Genomic DNA, 18295 nt, shown 5'->3' on the forward strand with positions numbered 1-18295 from the left:
CATAGCAAATTTTAAGTCATTGGGTGCAGATGGAAGGCTTTACATTTATCACCTCTACCAGACCAATCTGAGAGTATGACAATCTATAATCGGCCTTGTAAATAAATAGAAAGCTAGCATTTGGAAGAGATAACGCAGCTGCCAAAGTTGGCTGATATCCAAGACAGTACAAAGTTTAATCAATTGGAGAAAATGTTAGGGTCGCCGAAGGAGGAACACATGAGGCCCAAAGTGGTAAAAAAAAAATTATGAATTTATCATGTCATCTGGAAACCAGATGGGCTGAGCCCCAAAATGGCATCAGAACCCAGGAATGAGGAGTCAGGGATCTTAAAGGCTCTAGGTGTGCCGTTTTATCGGAGAAGTCTCTGGAGAGGTTTGGATGCTGGGCAAGTCCAGAGGGGAAAGTTACTGGTCTTAGCAAATGGAATGTGGTCTAAGAAAAAAAGAAGGCTGGTTGCAAAATGATCTAAAGGTCAGTTTCTCAGGAGAGGAAATATTGATTCCATTATTTGATCAGTCTTAACATTTGATCAGCCTTGTAACTTCCCCTCCAGACTTGCTAGGCATGCAAACCTCCCCAGAGACTTCCCCAATAAAAAAGACTGCCTGGAGGCCTTTAAAATTTCTGACTCCTTGTCCCTGGATCTGAGGCCATTTTGAGGCTCAGCTCATTTGGTTTCCACATGACCTAATAAATTCATAATTTTTTTTATCCATTTCAGACTTGTGCATACCTTCTTTGGTGACCCTAACAGAAACCTGGGTTCAAGAGCATCTTCTAGGTACAAAATTTCCTATAAGTACCAGAAAGAAAGAAACCTGGGGTGTATATTTCAGTTTACCATAAATATCAAAGCCTTACTGAAAATAAACCAGGCATGGGACTAAAAGCATTTGGCTTGCTCAATTATTTATTAATTTGTTTACTTATTTATTTATGTATTTTTATCTTACTGTTAAGCCTATCAAATAGCTTAACTAACAAATTAACCAACTCATTTTCTGGCCTGGATCTGTTACAGTTGGACATGACAAATACTGTCCAGATGTTGGCTAAATTGTGTCTGCTTTCAACAGAAGGTCAATAAACTGAAAAAACTGGCTTGGTGTTTTATACAAATTTATTGATCCAAATCTTAGAAATGAAAATAAACCATGGTAGGCATAACCAAGACTTGAGATAGGGAGAAAGAGCCAAACATTTTCCTCTTGTTTTCTCCAAGAATAACTAATTTCTCTACTAAATTAATTTACATTAATGTAAATTAAATTACATTAATTTACTTCTTTAACCAATGGTTGTTAAAGAAGAGAGGGAGAATAAAGTGACGATGGGAGAGATTTGGGGTGGAAGAAAACAAAAGAAGAAAGGGTGAAAAACTAAAAACAGGTAGTGTGGCTATACTACTCTCAAAACAACTATACAGAGTTCCTACTGCTTCTTTCTCTCTTCTCGTGCACATCTACAATCTTCTCAAATTGTAGGACTATAATAAATATAAGTTAGCTGTGCAAACATCTGTGCTTCATTTTCTTAATCCCTATAGCAATAATCTTATGTTTTTATCTCTTACAATCCCAATGCTTAGGATTCAATAAGCCAAAGAGAAATAATGCCACAAGACATCTCTGGGTGTCATGTGATCATCTTTAAATGATCTTAATTATTTTAGATCTCCAGGATGTTATTTAATATAACTATTTTACTATGATAAATGGCATTTTATAAAAACAAATGCGCCATGATAGTATAAATAGGACACTAAGAATGATTGATTTGGCTGGATTTTGATTTTTTTTTTAAATTCTAAAGTACATACAAAAATGTCAAGTATTCAAATTATTTAGAGATAATCACATTTTATTATGGCTCTCTTCATATAAAATACATATAAGTTGTGCCAACCTTAATGAGATATATGCTGGGTAAGAAAGGTATTATTTTATGTTTGATTTATTTGAAGATCAGTCTACCACAGACTTATTCAGAACAGAGATTGAAACTAGAAAATCATGAGTTAAGCCTTTCAGCTCAAGAAAGAGTCATAAAATGTGAGATTTTACTTATAAGAAAGTCTTGAATCCAAGTGAGTGCATTCCCTTAGAATTGCTTATAACACATGGAAGTCCATTAGAAGCAGAAAAACACACATTGATAGTAATGAAAAAATGACTGTTGAAAGAAAAGATCACAGGGGGAAAAAAGAAATAAAACTTTATTTGGCATGATTTAGAGTGGAGGAAAATAGTCCTTAGAAACTTACTAGTTTCTAAAGTCCTTCCTGGATTATAATTAAGCATAATATGTTTAGCACATTTTGACAATATTGAAGAATAAAGAAAATATTTAGTGTTATCAATGAGACAAAAGAAAACATAACATGTTTCATAAAAATTTTCACCAGAAAGCTAATAAAATATATGATGATGCTTAAATGGATGAAAATAGATAATATAAATATAAATGGGTATGAAAGAATAAAAAAAAGAAATAGAGTAATCAATCAGATATTAGAGTAATCAATCAGATATTAGAGGATTGTTGGCCATCTGATTATATCATTAAATCAATGAATGAAAATACTGTAAATTGTAGTTATTCACATCTTTCACTGGAGAGAGAATATCTTGATGGGGAAAGTTGTAGTATAATATTTTTGTGTGTATAAGACAGACATTAAAGCTATAGATGAGAATCTACAAAAGAAAGGTGAAAAGATACTTCACTTTTATTTTTCTAGAGACAAATCACTGTCCCTTTCACAATAGCAGGGACTCCTGGTTGGAAATAAGAGTGGGCAACAGTATAAGGAAAGGGTGGGGAAGGAGTGGTATGAGATGAAGCCAAAAATTTAAATGGAGATAAGGCCATGCAGGCCAGCAATGACCTAAGGCAATCAGAAAATCCTCTGATAAAGTGTAGGTATAATTGACATTGGTCAAGCATAGATCTATAAGCAATTTTTCTTATAAGTTAATATGGATCTTTATTATCTGTTTGGGCCAAGACTCATACATCCCTACAACAGAAATTGTTGGTTAGTGACCCAAGCATTTTGTATTCTTCTGTGTTACTAAAAATGACTTCCTTCCCTACATGACTGAGGGAAGGATACTCTTCTCCTAGTTTTTTTTCTTGGCCTAAGCTAGTAATGGATTAAAAGTGAGGGGAGGAGGGTGTTCCTAATAAGGCTTTCCCACTATAACTAACTAATTAAAATTAAAGAAAAAACACTCAACAAACTAAGCATCATATAACTATGTCACAAGTGATTTTTATCAATTTGAAATAGAAGGAAATTACTTCCAGAAGAGAAGCAGAACTAAGATCAATACCTTGATAACTACACTATACCTGGATACCATCAACATACCAACAAGCTTTCTGTATTAGCCAAAATGAATTAAATGAATCAAATGATATAAGTCACCAGACTGTTTTAATTACCCTCTTACTCCACCCACCCTATATGTAAACTCTTTGTCATATGACTTTGTAATTTTTACTAAAGCTACATAGTCTATTGTCCCACCCTTTAGATCTGGAATGTTCTTGTGAGTTGTATTGGCCAGTAGGTGGTGTCCCAGTTTTGAACGTAGGTCTCAAGAGATTGTGTTTGTTTCAGCTGACTTTTTTGGTTCTTTCCATGATAACATGCTAGTGTTAACAGCTGGAGGATGAGATTCATGGAAGAGTTTAGTTTCCCTAGTCATCTCAGTGTTGGCTGTCGTACATCAGTAGACAGCTATATGCTATCCAGATATGTGAATGACCCCAGTCCAATTCAGCTGATCCATATTTTTCTTGAATAATATCAGTTGAGCCCAACCCAGAAGAATCTCAAATTCCTGACCTAAATAAATTATTATTGTCAATTGATAATGAGTTTTTGTTATATACTAGATTAATTTTATACAAGTTTAACTGATACACCATGCAGTAATTTCTCAGGTCTTTTATTTTAGCAACAATGTTTACACTACCTCTTTTTTGTTTGCTTGCTCTTTAAAATAGTATTATACTTATTAGGAATGGATAGCTCAGAGATCTTTTATTTGAATCCTCCTACCTTACCTTATCTTAGAGGTCAGAAATCAGTCACATTGTGAAAGTTTCTGGCAGTGGCCAACAATTTCCATTCCAAACTCTACTCTAAACTGCAAATCACATATGGCCTATTACCTATTGATTGTAGCAACAGCACCTCAACTAAATATGTCATTAACTAAACTCATGATTTTTTTTTTCAGTAACTTGTTTTTCATCTCTTATTGCCTGTCTCAATAAACGTCACTACCATCTTCACATTTGCTCAAGCCTGGAAGTAGGTATTGAACTCTTTCTCTCCACTTCCAAATCTAACCAATCATAGAATGCTATAGATTACACTTTAAAAATACCAAGACTTCATCCATTTCTCTCCACATAGTCCAAATAACTTTATCTCATTTGAGCTAAAGTAAATCAATTTAAGCAAATAGGTAATTTATCAGAGGCTGTGGCTCACCTCCCAAAATCAAAGGAAAAGCTATAAGATATTAGTTGAGAAATGACATGAAGTTCTGAGATTTAAGCAGCAGGCATTAGTGGATAATCTTTGGTCTTGGATTATTATTGCAATCAATTTTTCCTTACCTCCTGCTACTCTATTCAAGATATAAGGACAAGTTGAAAAGTTTGATCAGTATAGCTTAAGTCATTCCCCTTGCAAGGGGAATATTAAGTATAATACCTGATTATTATACCCAAAAGGAAATCAAGGTACTGTTACCAAAAAAACAAGAGACTGAATGCTGCATGACAAGAACAACAATGTTGTCATCTCCTCTGAACATCTTATTTAAAAAAAAAATATATTCTCATTTTAGTTGTCAGAATCTTTGTTAGTCTGTGTTTAAACCTTTATCACAGAAATCTGGCACTGCTGGGAAATAAATGATTGCTGCAATTTGATGTCTCCCAAGTTCATTTTCTAACCTTGTCTTTAAGGAACTTTAGCATGTTGGCTGAAGAAAGATGCTCTGTGTCAAGGTTACGTATGTTTCTAAATGCATCTAAAACTAGTCATCCTAAGACTAGGGTGTTTATTCACTCGCCACCACTTCCTCACCAACCGCAGCCATCACCTCCATAATTTGCCTATTGGGCAGCTTTGTCCTGCATATCATGGATTATCTTCTTATTCTGGAATATGGGAGGGAGTCTCATTATTCTTATAACCCTGATCAATACCCAATTTCTCCATGGAAGTCTAAGGTATCTATTTCAGCTATTGGTAAAGAAAATGTGTTGTAGGAAATAGAAACAAAATTCAAAACTAGCTTCAATAAAAATGTAGCAAATGTGTGGACATAGTTATTGGAGGAAAGGAATTATTGTAGAGATAGAGACCAGATTTATCATGGAATCCAGGAAATTCTCAGTACTCAGATTTTAGGAAGTGAGCATCAAGGAAGTCTAGTGGACCTCAACAACAAGAATCATAGATTTTTCACTTCTATGCTTCACTGTTAGTTTATCTCTGGTGCTTCTCATATGTTGACTTATTTCATTTGCAACCAAATGAAGCAGTTCTTGATGTCCTGTTCCAAATTTCTTGAAATATGATTCAGGTTTTTTATTCTTGTTTTATGTGTTTCCCTTTAGAGGGATGCACAAGCTACAGATGGACCACTTCAGGTCATGTGTCTGTCTGTACATGATTTAGTCAGCATGATGTGGGTTGGAGAGAGAAATGCTTCACAGAGCTCTGGGTAGCAGTGTTTATTGCCAACAGTAGACACTGTTGATTGCCTTCTCAATACGCATTTTCTTTATGTCCCTGCTAGCAGTGCCAGGTGCCCAAGACAGTGTGTCTTGATTGAACTAAGACAATCACAGTGTACTTTGTCACTTGGGCATGTGATCCAATTCTTCCCAATAAGATGTAAGGAAAAGTCTGCTGAGATGATTCTGGGGAATATTTTCTCCTATGACTCAGGTTGATCGTAACAATAATTATCTCTCTGTTCTTTCACTAGATGTTGCCCAGAATTGAAGATCTATGTCTACAAAGGGACAAATTTGAGGACTAAAATGATAGCCTCAGAAAGAATATATGCACCTCTATGTTCATAGCATTATTATTTACAATAGGTAAGACCTGGAAACAGCCCAAGTGCCCATCAGTAAATTAATGGATTAAAAATTTGTGACATATTTACACAATATAATACTATGTGGCTGTAAAAAAGAAGGATCTCTTACCCTTTGAGACAGCATGGAGGCACCTAGAGATGATTATGTTAAGCAAAATAAGCTAGTCAGAAAAAAATATATATACCAGTATATCACCTGATCTCACTTACATGTGGAATTTTTATTTTTTAATATTTTGGTGAATTTTTTTCTTAACTCACTGTATAGCCACATATAATTTTAGATGAGTTCCATTATTAGAGTTATTTAATTCCTTTACCAGGATTAAGAGTATTACAAATATATTTTGAGTCTCTAATTTTTATTTATTTTTGCCAATTTGCCAATCCCCCTTCCTGCCTGTTCAGTTCCACAAACTATTTGATTAGAGAGATAACTTGTTTTTAATTTACAAGAATTTATGTTTGAAAAGTAATTTGTTTCAACCACACATACTCTCTGTTGAGATAGATATAACCTATTTACTTAGAAATATGGAATAGATGCATGAAGACAAGTGTCCACAGGTAAAGTCTACTTTTGTAATTTGACTACATTTTTGCTAATATGGATAGCCACACTTCTCAGCACAAATTAATAGAAAACCTAGTTAAAATACAATATCAAAAACCTTGCTTTCTCTCTATAATCAAAGAAACACAAATAAATCAAATAAATAGATACAATTCTAAGAAATCTAGAATTGTAATCGAAACTTTAAAAAATATATTTTTTATTGATTTTTTTACAGAGAGGAAGGGAAAGGGATAGAGACTCCTGCACACCTCATACTGGTGCTGTGCCTGCAACCAAGGCACATGCCCTTGACCGGAATTGAACCTGGGACCCTTCAATCTGCAGGCCAACACTGTATCCACTGAACCAAACCAGTTAGGGCTGTAATTGAATCTCTTGTCTGTAAAGCAAAACATTGAAGAATCACTGTATCTGTGGAAAAGGGAATTTAAAAAAAAAAAACTCACTTATAACCTGAGATACTCCAGGTAAGCTTGCCTAGAACCATAGGTGGAAGAAATATCACATATAAAGTGTTAAAATTGCAGACCAGCAGTACAGATGAGTATGAGATCTCAATTTATTATACTAGCTTGATTGGGTTTGCTAGAAACTGCTAGGTATCTATCACATATTCATTTCCCCCTCTTTCTTACTAAGAGAATTTCTTGCTGTGGAGTTGAGAATGTACATTGAAATTACTATTTGGGGCATGTGCATTACCTCCCAACTTGGTATATTGTAGTTTCTGGAAAAGTTCTGGCTAATTATTTATAGTTAGATGTCTTGGGAGTTAAATGGCAGGTAAGTATTTTTTTTCTCCCACTTTTTCCAAATTCCTCTCTTGAGGAAAGATGCAATAGTTTGATCTCTAATGGCCAAAGAATATAAGCTATGTATTAAAGGTGAAGAATTAGAGAGACAATCAATCTGAGTCCCTAAGAACTTCATCAAGATGTACAGCCATTGCCCAGTCGGTGTTGCTCAGTGGTTGAGTGTTGACCTGTGAATCAGGAGGTAATGGTTCAATTCTAGGTCAGGGCACATGCCCGGGTTGCAGGCTGGATCCCCAGTGGAGGGCATGCAGGAGGCAACCGATCAGTGAATCAGCGATTCTTTCTCATCATTGATGCTTCTATATCTTTCTGCCTCTTCCTACCTCTCTAAAATCAATAAAATATATGAAAGTAGAAAAGATGTACAGCCATTACTGTAAGCTTACTAGCAAACTAATTGTATTTAAAGAAATTAAGCTTTATATCTTGGATCCCCATTAATAGCAGCAAAATCAGTTTGCAAGATTTTATATTGGATTACCAAACTGGAAAATTTATATGAAAATTGTTCTAAGACCTATCTCAAAAGCACAGTGGCACTGATTTACAAAGTGTTCACTGTTCTGAACATAAATAATTTGCATGTGCACATAATGTACACCCATCTGATGGTGTTTTCAAAATTAAATAAATAAATAAACCCACCCCTCCACATTCACTTAATGCAAAAGAATTGTCCACTAGGTGAGAAGATCAGCAGACAAAACAAACAGGAGATTTAGCTCTCCAAGATATAAAACTATCCTGTATAATAAATGCCTAATATGCAAATTGTTCCTACAGGCCAAAGTTTGACCAACTGGGAGTTAGACATGTGCTGACCACCAGGGGACAGTGAGGAACAAGGCAGCAGGATGGTGGAGCAGGTGAGTAGGTGGCCATAGGCCAAGGTGAGTGTAAAGGGAGGCACTGGCTGGCAGCCAGCAGCTGTTAGAAACCCTACCCTTGCACAAATGTATGCACTGGGCCTCCAGTACTACAATAACAAAGAATCAATAAAATTTGAACTTTTAATTATTATAAAGTTTAAAGACAAATTAGAAGAGATAATGGGAGAAAATAACAATATTATTTCAAACTAGAGTTTCTGTACCCCCAAAAGGAAAACCTGAAATGAAAAATCTAGCCAGTGAAACACACACACACACACACATACACACACACACACACACACACACACACAGATTAAACAACAAATTAGTCAAAGCTAAAGGTAGATCCTATAAAATATTTGGTAAGTAGGATAAAGCAATAAAAAATGAAAAATATAACAGAACTGTCAGGAGAAATGGAAGATAATAAAGTCCAACATATATTAATTCAATATTGGGGGAGGGGGGAATTAGAGAATTGTGGAGAGGCAAAATTTAAAGGAAAATTTATTTTAAAATTTCTGGAGTTAAAGTAAGATCTAAGTTTTCAAAAGAAAAAGTTTAACATAAGTACAAACTAGAAAAAGTAAAACAAATACCTAGATATAGTATTATAAAAAACAATAACCAAATCTCAAAGATAAAGGTAAAAATCTTAAAAGCAACCAGTGAAAAATGCAGAATACCTAAATAAGTAATCAGAAAACCTTGAGATAATATCCTCAAGTGCAGAATAAAATAACTGGCAATATAAAATCCAATACTTTTAACAACTACTCAATAAGAAAAAAACATTTTTAGATATTCAAAAATAGGCTGAGAGATTTTTCTTATAAAACCTTGATGAAATATAATATTTAATAGAGAATATAAACTAGAAGGATGGATGGGTACAAGAAGCAAAGGAAGTAATACATTTACAAATGCATTGTTATCTAAATAGTTACTATATGTAAATGCTACTCCAATAATGACTAATTTGATAAAATGTTATGAAAGATGGGGATGGGAGATAAGAGAAAAATTTAAGTAATTTTAATTTCTTGGGAACAATCTAGAGATAAGAATTTTAGAATGCTTAAAGTAATGATAATTTACATATTTAAGGATAACCACAAAAAGAATAGAAACATAATATCTAGTTTCTGAAACAATAGAGGAAAAAATAAGACATAAAGAAATCAAACCTAAATGAAGACATGAGAAATGGAGAAAAGAAGGAAAAAAATCTCAAGCGTGACAATGTGAAAAAATATATAAATTAAGATGAAATAGTAGAAATATTTCAAGTACATCAGTAAGCATAATGCATATTAACATTAAATGTGTCTGTTAATACATTCTCAATTTGAATAAAATATTAATATTAAGCTATGTGAATTTTATAATAGACACATGCAATAAATGACAAAAAAGATTGAGAGTAAAGAACAAGACAAAAGATATAACAAGAACAGTACTCAAGAAGAAAGATGATGTGGCAGTATTAATATTGGAGAAAAATAGGCTTTAACATAAAAAAAATTACTCTAAGGTGTGAAGGTGTCATTACTTAATAATGAAAGGAACAATTCACCAGGAACATATATCAATTTTGAACTGTATGCAGCTTACATTATGACTACACAATATATAAAGCATTAATTGACAGAATTTTCAAAAAAAATTTTTAAACTAACAACTACAGTTTGAAATATTATCGTGACTCTCTCAGACCCAAGAGTTTAAGAGGAAAAAAGAAATATCAAGGATATAGAAAATTTGAATGATATGAGTAATGATCTTTTTCTAACAAGTAGGGAATATTTATTCTTTTCAAGTACACAAGATCATTTACAACCATGAAATAGACCATTTCTATCTTGAATTGAACATATATTTAAAGAATGAAGACAGCCCAGATGGGTGTGGCTCACTGATTGAGCATTAACCTATGAACAAGGAAGTCATGAGTCTAATCCCAATCAAGGCCCTTGCCCAGGTTGTAGGCTCGATCCCCAGTGGGAGACGTGCAGGAGGCAGCTGATGAATTATTCTCTCTCATCATTGATGTTTCTATCTCTTTCTCTCCCTCTCTCTTCCTCATTGAAATCAGTAAAAAATAGATAAATATGTATATAAAAGAATGGAGAGACAAAAAGTTTCCCATTTATGTATGTGACTATAATAACCTTGAAATTAAAACAAAAAACAGCACAAGAAAGAAAACTTATATGGCAATCTCATTTATAAACATGGCTCCAAACTTCTTAAGTTATTAGCAAGCCAAATTCAGATTCAGAAAGTTTTTGTTTACTGCAAACAAACAAATGTTTTTTTGTTCTTTTGTTAATCCTTACTCAAGAAGAATTTTCCATTGATTTTTTAAAAAAAATACGTTTTTATTGATTTCATAGAGAAAGGGAGAGGGAAAGAGAGAAACATCAATGATGAGAGAGAATCATTGATCGGCTGCCTCCTGCATACCCTCTACTGGGGATTAAGCCTGCAACCAGGCATGTGCCCTGACCACAGAATGAACTGTGACCTTCTGATTTATAGGTTTCTGCCCATCCACTGAGCAACCAGCCAGGCTTTCCATTGATTTTTATGATGTAGAAGGTAGAGAGGGAGGGAAAGAGAGAATCATTGTTGTGAGAGAGAAACATTGATTGGTTGCTTCTCACATGTGCTTCAGTCAGGGCCCCTGATTGAACTTGACAGGGAATCAAAACCTTCAGTACACAGGCCTCTGCTCTAACCACTGAGAAAATTGTGCACAACCAAATAAACCACATTTTGTGACCAAATAAGTTTTAATCCAAGAAATACATTAACATTAGAAAATGTGTTAATATAATTTGTTACATTACAAGATCCTATATAATAAAAGGCTAATATGCAAATTGTCCCCTCAACTGGGAGTTCAACCAGGAGTTTGACAAGAGGGTGGGGCCATCCAGCCAACTGCCCATGGCCCTTCCCTCAGCGAGCCCCACACCTGGTCAGCCCCCAACCACCCTGATCAGGGACCAGCCTTGCCAACAGCCCATGGCTCCACTTCCCAGCTGGCCCCGCCTAATTGGTCCTGATAGGGGCAGGCAGGCCATGTATGAATTTGTGCACTGGGCCTCTAGTTAAAGTGGAAGGAAGGAAGGAAGGAAGGAAGGAAGGAAGGAAGGAAGGAAGGAAGGAAGGAAGGAAGGGAGGAAGGGTGAAAGAAAGAAAGATTTAAGACTTACCTGGTGCTCAATGCTTAGAGCCTAGGCCTGGGGACTAAAGGGTCACAGGTTTGTTTTAAGTCAATGGCATGTATCTCAGATGCAGGCTTCATTCCTGGACTGGGCACATGAGATAGGTAACCAGTCGATATGTCTCTCTCACATTGATGCTTCTCTCTCTCTCTCTCTCTCTCTCTCTCTTTCTCTCTCTCTCTCTCTCTCTCTGTCTCTCCCCCACCCTTCCACTCTCTTTAAAAATCAATGGGAAAAATATCCTTGGGTAAGAATTAACAACAACAACAAAAACAATCAGAAGCATCATGGAAAATGGTAAGAACTTGTTAAATCTGGGGTGAGATACATGTGTTGACATAAGAGATATCCAAACCTGCACAGAATTGTTTTGAGTTTATTTAAGACAAACTAAGGACTTGCTAGAAAACAAAACCTCAGGGGCTTTGGAGAATAATAGTTTTCCATGGTATTTTATACATTTTAAGGAGGAAGAATATACAAAGGTAGGAGAAAGCAAGGTACAGAATAGTTAACAAGATTATGTGCTCCCTTGAGGGTGGCTATACCACTGAGGGGTATAAAAACAGAGGACCACCCCTAGCATTTCAAACATGAGTTAAGCTAGTTGCACAAGAACATTGGACAGGGCTTGCTTTAAAAAAATAAATAAAATCTTCTTATAGGCCTGGAGCACAACTATCCACCATGACCTGACCAGTTAGAAATGTATAATCAGGCCACCCTGTGAGGTTACTTTTCAGATTGATTGCAGAGCCCTTTTTTTTTTTTTTTTCATCTGCATGTCTATTTGTTACATTGCTCTCTGTATTTTTCTATATGTCTGAAATATTTCATAATAGCAAACAAAGGGGAAATGGTATTCACAATATAATCGAACTCTAAATCTTGTTTCAATGCAACCACGTGAATTAAATTTTTTAGTCCTATTCTTGAAGCAATTGTGGGAAAGATATGCCACATTATAAAACAGTCTAGCATTTGTCTTCCTATATTTCAGCCTTTTACATTTACCTTCTCAGAGAAGTAGGAAGATAACATACCACCTTTCCTGGGAACATCAAAAGATTTTCTTTCTCCTTCCTTCCCTCTGTTCTTCCTACCTTTTTTCAATTTTTCTTCCTCCATTCTCTTTCTCCTTTCCTTTCTTCCTTCCATTTTCCAATAAAAGTACAATAATATCAATTTGTAATCTTACTCTAATTCTTTTCCTACTTTTAAGAGTTGTCAAAATACAAGAAGTTCAGTTAAATTTGAATTTCAGATATATAATGAGTAGTATTTTCGCATGAGAAGTATTTTTACTAAAAAGTTAATTGTTTTCTGTGTGAAATTCAAATTAATGGACAGTTCTATATTTTTTTAAATATTTTTATTGATTTTAAACAAAAAAGAAAGAAGAGACAGAAACATCAATTGGCTGCCTAGTGTACAACCCTAGTGGGGATCAAGCCTGAAACCCAGGCTTGTGCCTGACCAGGAATTGAACTCTTGGTTCATGAGATGACACTCAATTGTTGAGCCACACTGGCTGAGCCAGTTCTATATTTTTATTTGCTATATCTGGCAATCTTACTAACTTCTATTTATTATAATTACTTTTTATTATATAGATCAACTGTCTCACAAATATTGTTTTCATTCTCAAATATGTATTCAGAATAGGTCTGATAGTCTTCTTGCATCTAATGAAAAATGCTATCTATCAAAGATAGATAATGTCTATTTATTTTTTAATGTATAATTTATTTATTTTTCATTTTTATGTCTTTATTGTTAAAAGTATATGTGTTCCTTTTCCCCCTCATTGACCCCTTTAGCCTGCCCTGGCTCTCCCCCCAGGTCCCACCCCAGGCCTTTCCCACCCTATTGTCTGTATCCATGGGTTATACAAAGATACTAATATCCTAGTTCTAGTCCTAGTATCAGGATGTGATCTTGACTAGTTCAAGCACAAATTGATTGGATCTTAAGTACAAGATTCCCAGAGGCACAAGCTAGCTTTAGGCAAACATCCTTGTATTTTATAGTGGTTTTTTTTTCTAATGAATTAAATATTTGGTTCTATTTGGAGTTCAAATTTTCTCTAAAAAAATAATTTTTTCCTCATGTGACATATTTGTCTTGGCATGTTTGTTTCTTTCTCTAAGAAAACACATCACTTCCCAGATTGTCTTTATAATGCACAATGGTTCCCTTTCGTTTCAATTCAGGGGCTTTCCACACTGTCCTTTGGTCCTTACCAACAACCATCCTAGCTTATTTCTTCCTTAACTGGTTCTCTTACAGAGATTGTGAGTCACTGAGCACAAAGAAAAGGAAATCTCACAGGAAGATTTGAATGAGAGCAAGGACAGTGGTATTGAATAGAATTGACTGTGGCTTCACAGTAGTGGTTTCTTGCATGCCTCCTCCTCTTTGAAATTCTATTTTTATTTTTGCAATGAATAATTAAACAAAAAAACAAGTTTGTTTATGTAAGCTAACCAGTCTGAAACAAAAACCTTGTGGGATTTGTTATTTCCTATTTTCTGTTTGCTTTCCTTTTGCCTTTATAAATCTTAAATCTTATAAAATCGAATATATTCACAAGTAAATAAAAAAGAAAACTGAAAAGCAAGCAATCACATATTTTTACACATATACACTGAGTGGCCAGATTATTATGATCTCTGAACACATAATAATCTGGCCACTCAGTGTGTGTGTGTGTGGGAGGGGGGGGTGCATGAATTTGTGCATGAATTTGTGTATGAGTGGGGTCCTGCTAGCCTGGCTTGGGAGAGGGGACCAGCTGGCCTGCCTGCTGGTCAAACTCCTGGTTGAGGGGACAATTTGCATATTAGCCTTTTATTATATAGTACATACACTGAATGGCCAGATTATTATGCGTTCAGAGATCATAATAATCTGGCCATTCAGTGTATATAGTATAGTGCTAATAAAATCAAAATTTTAAAAAATCACATATAATACCGTTAGGATTTTTTTTTTTTTCTTACTACAAGATCTGGGAAACATTTTCCTTTTCTATTAAATATTTCATCAAATTTTTTTCAGTAGTGTTCTAGTACTGTATTTTCATTTTTAAATGAAAGTTCAACTTTTTAAAAACTTTTTATCCTTTGAAACTCTGAGCTTTTATCTATAAAATACAATTTGTGGGGGAGAGAGAGGCAACGAAGGCTGAGCTGTGATGGAGTGTCTATGTTCTTGTCAGTGTAACTAATTCTACTGAAGACTAGAGGACAGTCACAATGTGAAGCTATGTTTTACAACCCCGGGGATAAAAATCAGTGAAAGGAAAGGTGAAAATGATGAAAGTCAATGTGGTGACACCGTTAAAGATTTACCTCAATGTGCCTTTGTTGGTTAGAACTCACTGTGCTGCCTGCAAGAGGGGAAAAGAAATGGATTCACTTTATTGCACTCATCTGTCATAGATAATACCCTGCACAAAAAAGGTGGAAGGAAGTGGTGAACTTATCATCAGTCTGTGTACACATACAATAGGAATCCGTCTGAAAACTCAGCAGGCCTGGGATACGAGAGGCTGTCATAAAGGGGACAGTGACCCTCTACTGAGATCAGTGAGCTTGAAGCTCAGGAGAGAGGGGCACGCCAACTTGATCTTTCTTTGTATGCACACTGTTGGGTGTGCTAAACACACCTCCTGACTTGGTGGGGAGTCACATTCAATTACCAGACAAATGCAACCCACTCTGCCACCAATGGGAGGAAGTGAACTCGCAGCTCTTTGAAGGATTCCACAGAGAATACATTCATCCTCTAACAGTGATGGATGGGGCCTGCCTCTCTCAGACCAACAGGGTATGTTCCAAAGCTGCTGAGATCAATGCCTGTGTGTCAGAAGCAACTGTCAGAAGCAAAATGCTGAGCAATTTCTAAAAGAAGCTAATTTATTTAAGCAATCTCTGTAACTTTCTAGTTATTGCCACAACCAAGGAACCTGTGTATGTTATGTGCAAATCTCCCCCTTATCTTACCGTATTCTTGAGACTTTCTGTGATTCAAAAAGCTGTGATGGTCTTCTCCCCTTCCAGCTCTGGGTATTGCACATGTACTTCCTTTCATGACATCAGGTTGCATTAGGAAGTTTAAAAATTGTTAGGCATTACTATCTAAGAATAGTAATACACCCTCCCTGTTGGACCTCAAAGGGAGGGTGGGGATAAAAGGGAGAGATCAACCAAAGGACTTATGTGCACACATATGAGCCTAACCAGTGGTCAAGGACTATAGGGGGTTGGGGGCATGAGTGGGGGAGGGAGGGTTGGAATGGGGGGTTGAGGGCAAATATGTGATACCTTAATCAAAAAGGAATTTTTTTTTAAAGAATAGTAATACATCCTCTGGTAAATGATTATCACGAATTTTCAGTCTCAATTTTTTTTTTTTTTTTTCATCTCTGGATGGTCATCTTTCCAGCCTGTCTCCTCATGTCACTTAGTGCTCCCCCCAAAATTCCTACCCACATGTCCTAAGGACGATTCCACTTTGCATCATCCTGGGATCCTCAGGCAGTGCCATGTTCTCCATAGTGCCATGTTCTTCATATGTTTCATTCTCTTCGGTTTCCCTGTGAATGCGCAGAGCAAAAGATAGAGAAACCTAAAATATTAAGGAAAGAAAAAAAAAAAAAAAAGGAATGTGACCTCTCCCACCCCCTTTTTTAAATTACTGTCATTTTCTCCACCACAGAAGCTCCGGTTCCCCTCCAGGCCTTTCTGAGGTGAAGAGATGCCTGCCCACCCCCCCTCCTCTACAGGCTCTCCCCTGGGAAACTGCGAATCCTCTCCAGGACGGCTTACCAGCAACAGCACACCGCAGCCCAGGTGTCCTGTCAATTACAGATGAGGGAATTACTTGTGTTCTCATAACTGTGCACTTGATCCCTTTCACGAGCTATTTCTAAATACCCCAGGCTGTATTCCACCAGGCAAATTGGCCACTTAATACATTAAATATTCCTTGACCTTCATGTACTACGAAAGAGCCAAAAGAGTGTCTGAATTTGCAATCCCACCCACACAAAAAAGTGACAAATCAGGTATAACGTTCCTCTTTTTGTTTTGGGGGCAAAAGTTTAAAATTCTAAAAAAAAAAAAAAAAAAAAGGTGTTTGGGGAATGCCATTGCCAGAGAAGCTGCAGAGGATGCATTCATCTGACCTATTGCCGAGAAGGGCTCCGCAGGGAGGCTGGCGGGCAGTCAAGTTTTTGATAAGGGAATGCATGTGGCTTTGTAGACAAGGATTAGAAGGCTATTTTGAGCAAAAAAGTAGAGCCATTCTTTGACAAGAATAAGAGAAAAGAAATAAAAAGGTGGCTAGGGTGAATGGTTTCTCTTTACCCCTTGGATCTCTCATTGTCCATCTGACAAATCATATCTATCCCATTTTCCCAAGCTCTCTTCAACGTTCAGGAAACAACTGAAATCCACTCACATTATTGTATCTGTCACAAAATGAGCCTCCTACCCTGCCCCATAGGTGTCTTTCAGTATATGATAAATGTAACTTAAACTGTGAACTAACTGGTTGGAGAGCATATATACCTCATACTCTTTGGGAGTGTGTATTACATTTGCCAATGTACTACATGTTAAGCCGTGTTCACACATAGGCTCTGAGAGAGATAGGGCTTGTGTATCACACGCTGAAGTTTTAGTTCTGTTTCTGACATTTTCTGATGATGTCAGTTTTGGCAAGATGTGTATCCTCGCCCTAACTGGTTTTGCTCAGTGTATAGAGCACCAGTCTGTGGACTGGAATCCCATGTTCGATTCCAATCAAGGGCATGTACCTTGGTTGCGGGCACATCCCCAGTAGGTGTGCAGGAGGTGGCTGATTGAGGTTTCTGTCTCTCTCTCTTCCTCTCTCTAAAAAGCAATAAAATATATATTTTTAAAATATGCATATCTTCTTTATGTCTTAATTTTCTCCTTTGTAAAATAAAGGTAATTTAGTGTGCTGTAAGCATTAAATGAGATCATGTTTGAGCAGTCTTTAGCACATAGTCATAAGTAGGTGGTGTCCTTTTTTATTTTCTCCTAGATGTTTCCTGCATGGTTTGTCTCCTTGGCCATTGTCCACAGAACTCTGAGAAGCTGTAGGAAAATGCAGGTGCAGGCTCAAGGTTCAGCTTTCACGCCATGTTGTGGAAAGGGACAGTACATCACAGAAAGAGCCCTGTGCCCCCTTAGGCCACCTGATCAGAACCTCCAGGGAGAGAGACCTCCCGGGGCATCCATGTTGGAGGTGAGGTCCTTCATTATAGTTATTTTTTAAATTAACATGACAAGTATCTTCTCAAAAGGAACTTGATCATGAATTATGAGTGTAGGAAGCATAATCGCAGGTTTATATTTTGAACACCAATTATTCATGACATTAGAAAAAAAAACTATGGAATTTCTAATTTCTAAGAAATGTTTTTAATCATCACCTGATATGTTTTTATTGATGAGAGAGAGAGAGAGAGAGAGAGAGAGAGAGAGAGAGAGAGAGAGAGAGAGATGAGAAAGGAACATAAATTGATTGCTTCCCAACCCAGGATCAAACCCACAATCTAGGTATGTGTCCTAACTAGGAATCAAACCTGCAACCTTTTAGTGACTGGATTGATGCTCCAACTGA

The 18295-nt window shown here is 36.1% G+C and overlaps 1 non-coding gene across 1 annotated transcript; it reads right to left on the minus strand.

Moving 5' to 3' along the window:
- Window positions 1–17711: 17711 nt before the first annotated feature.
- LOC118710283 lies at window positions 17712–17915 on the minus strand. The gene has a single exon (XR_004985368.1). It is a non-coding gene; the product is annotated as a small nucleolar RNA SNORA73 family (small nucleolar RNA).
- Between the last annotated feature and the right edge of the window lie 380 nt (window positions 17916–18295).

This window comes from Pipistrellus kuhlii, unplaced genomic scaffold (assembly GCF_014108245.1).
Source record: "Pipistrellus kuhlii isolate mPipKuh1 unplaced genomic scaffold, mPipKuh1.p scaffold_m20_p_1, whole genome shotgun sequence".
NCBI classification, from domain to species: domain Eukaryota; kingdom Metazoa; phylum Chordata; class Mammalia; order Chiroptera; family Vespertilionidae; genus Pipistrellus; species Pipistrellus kuhlii.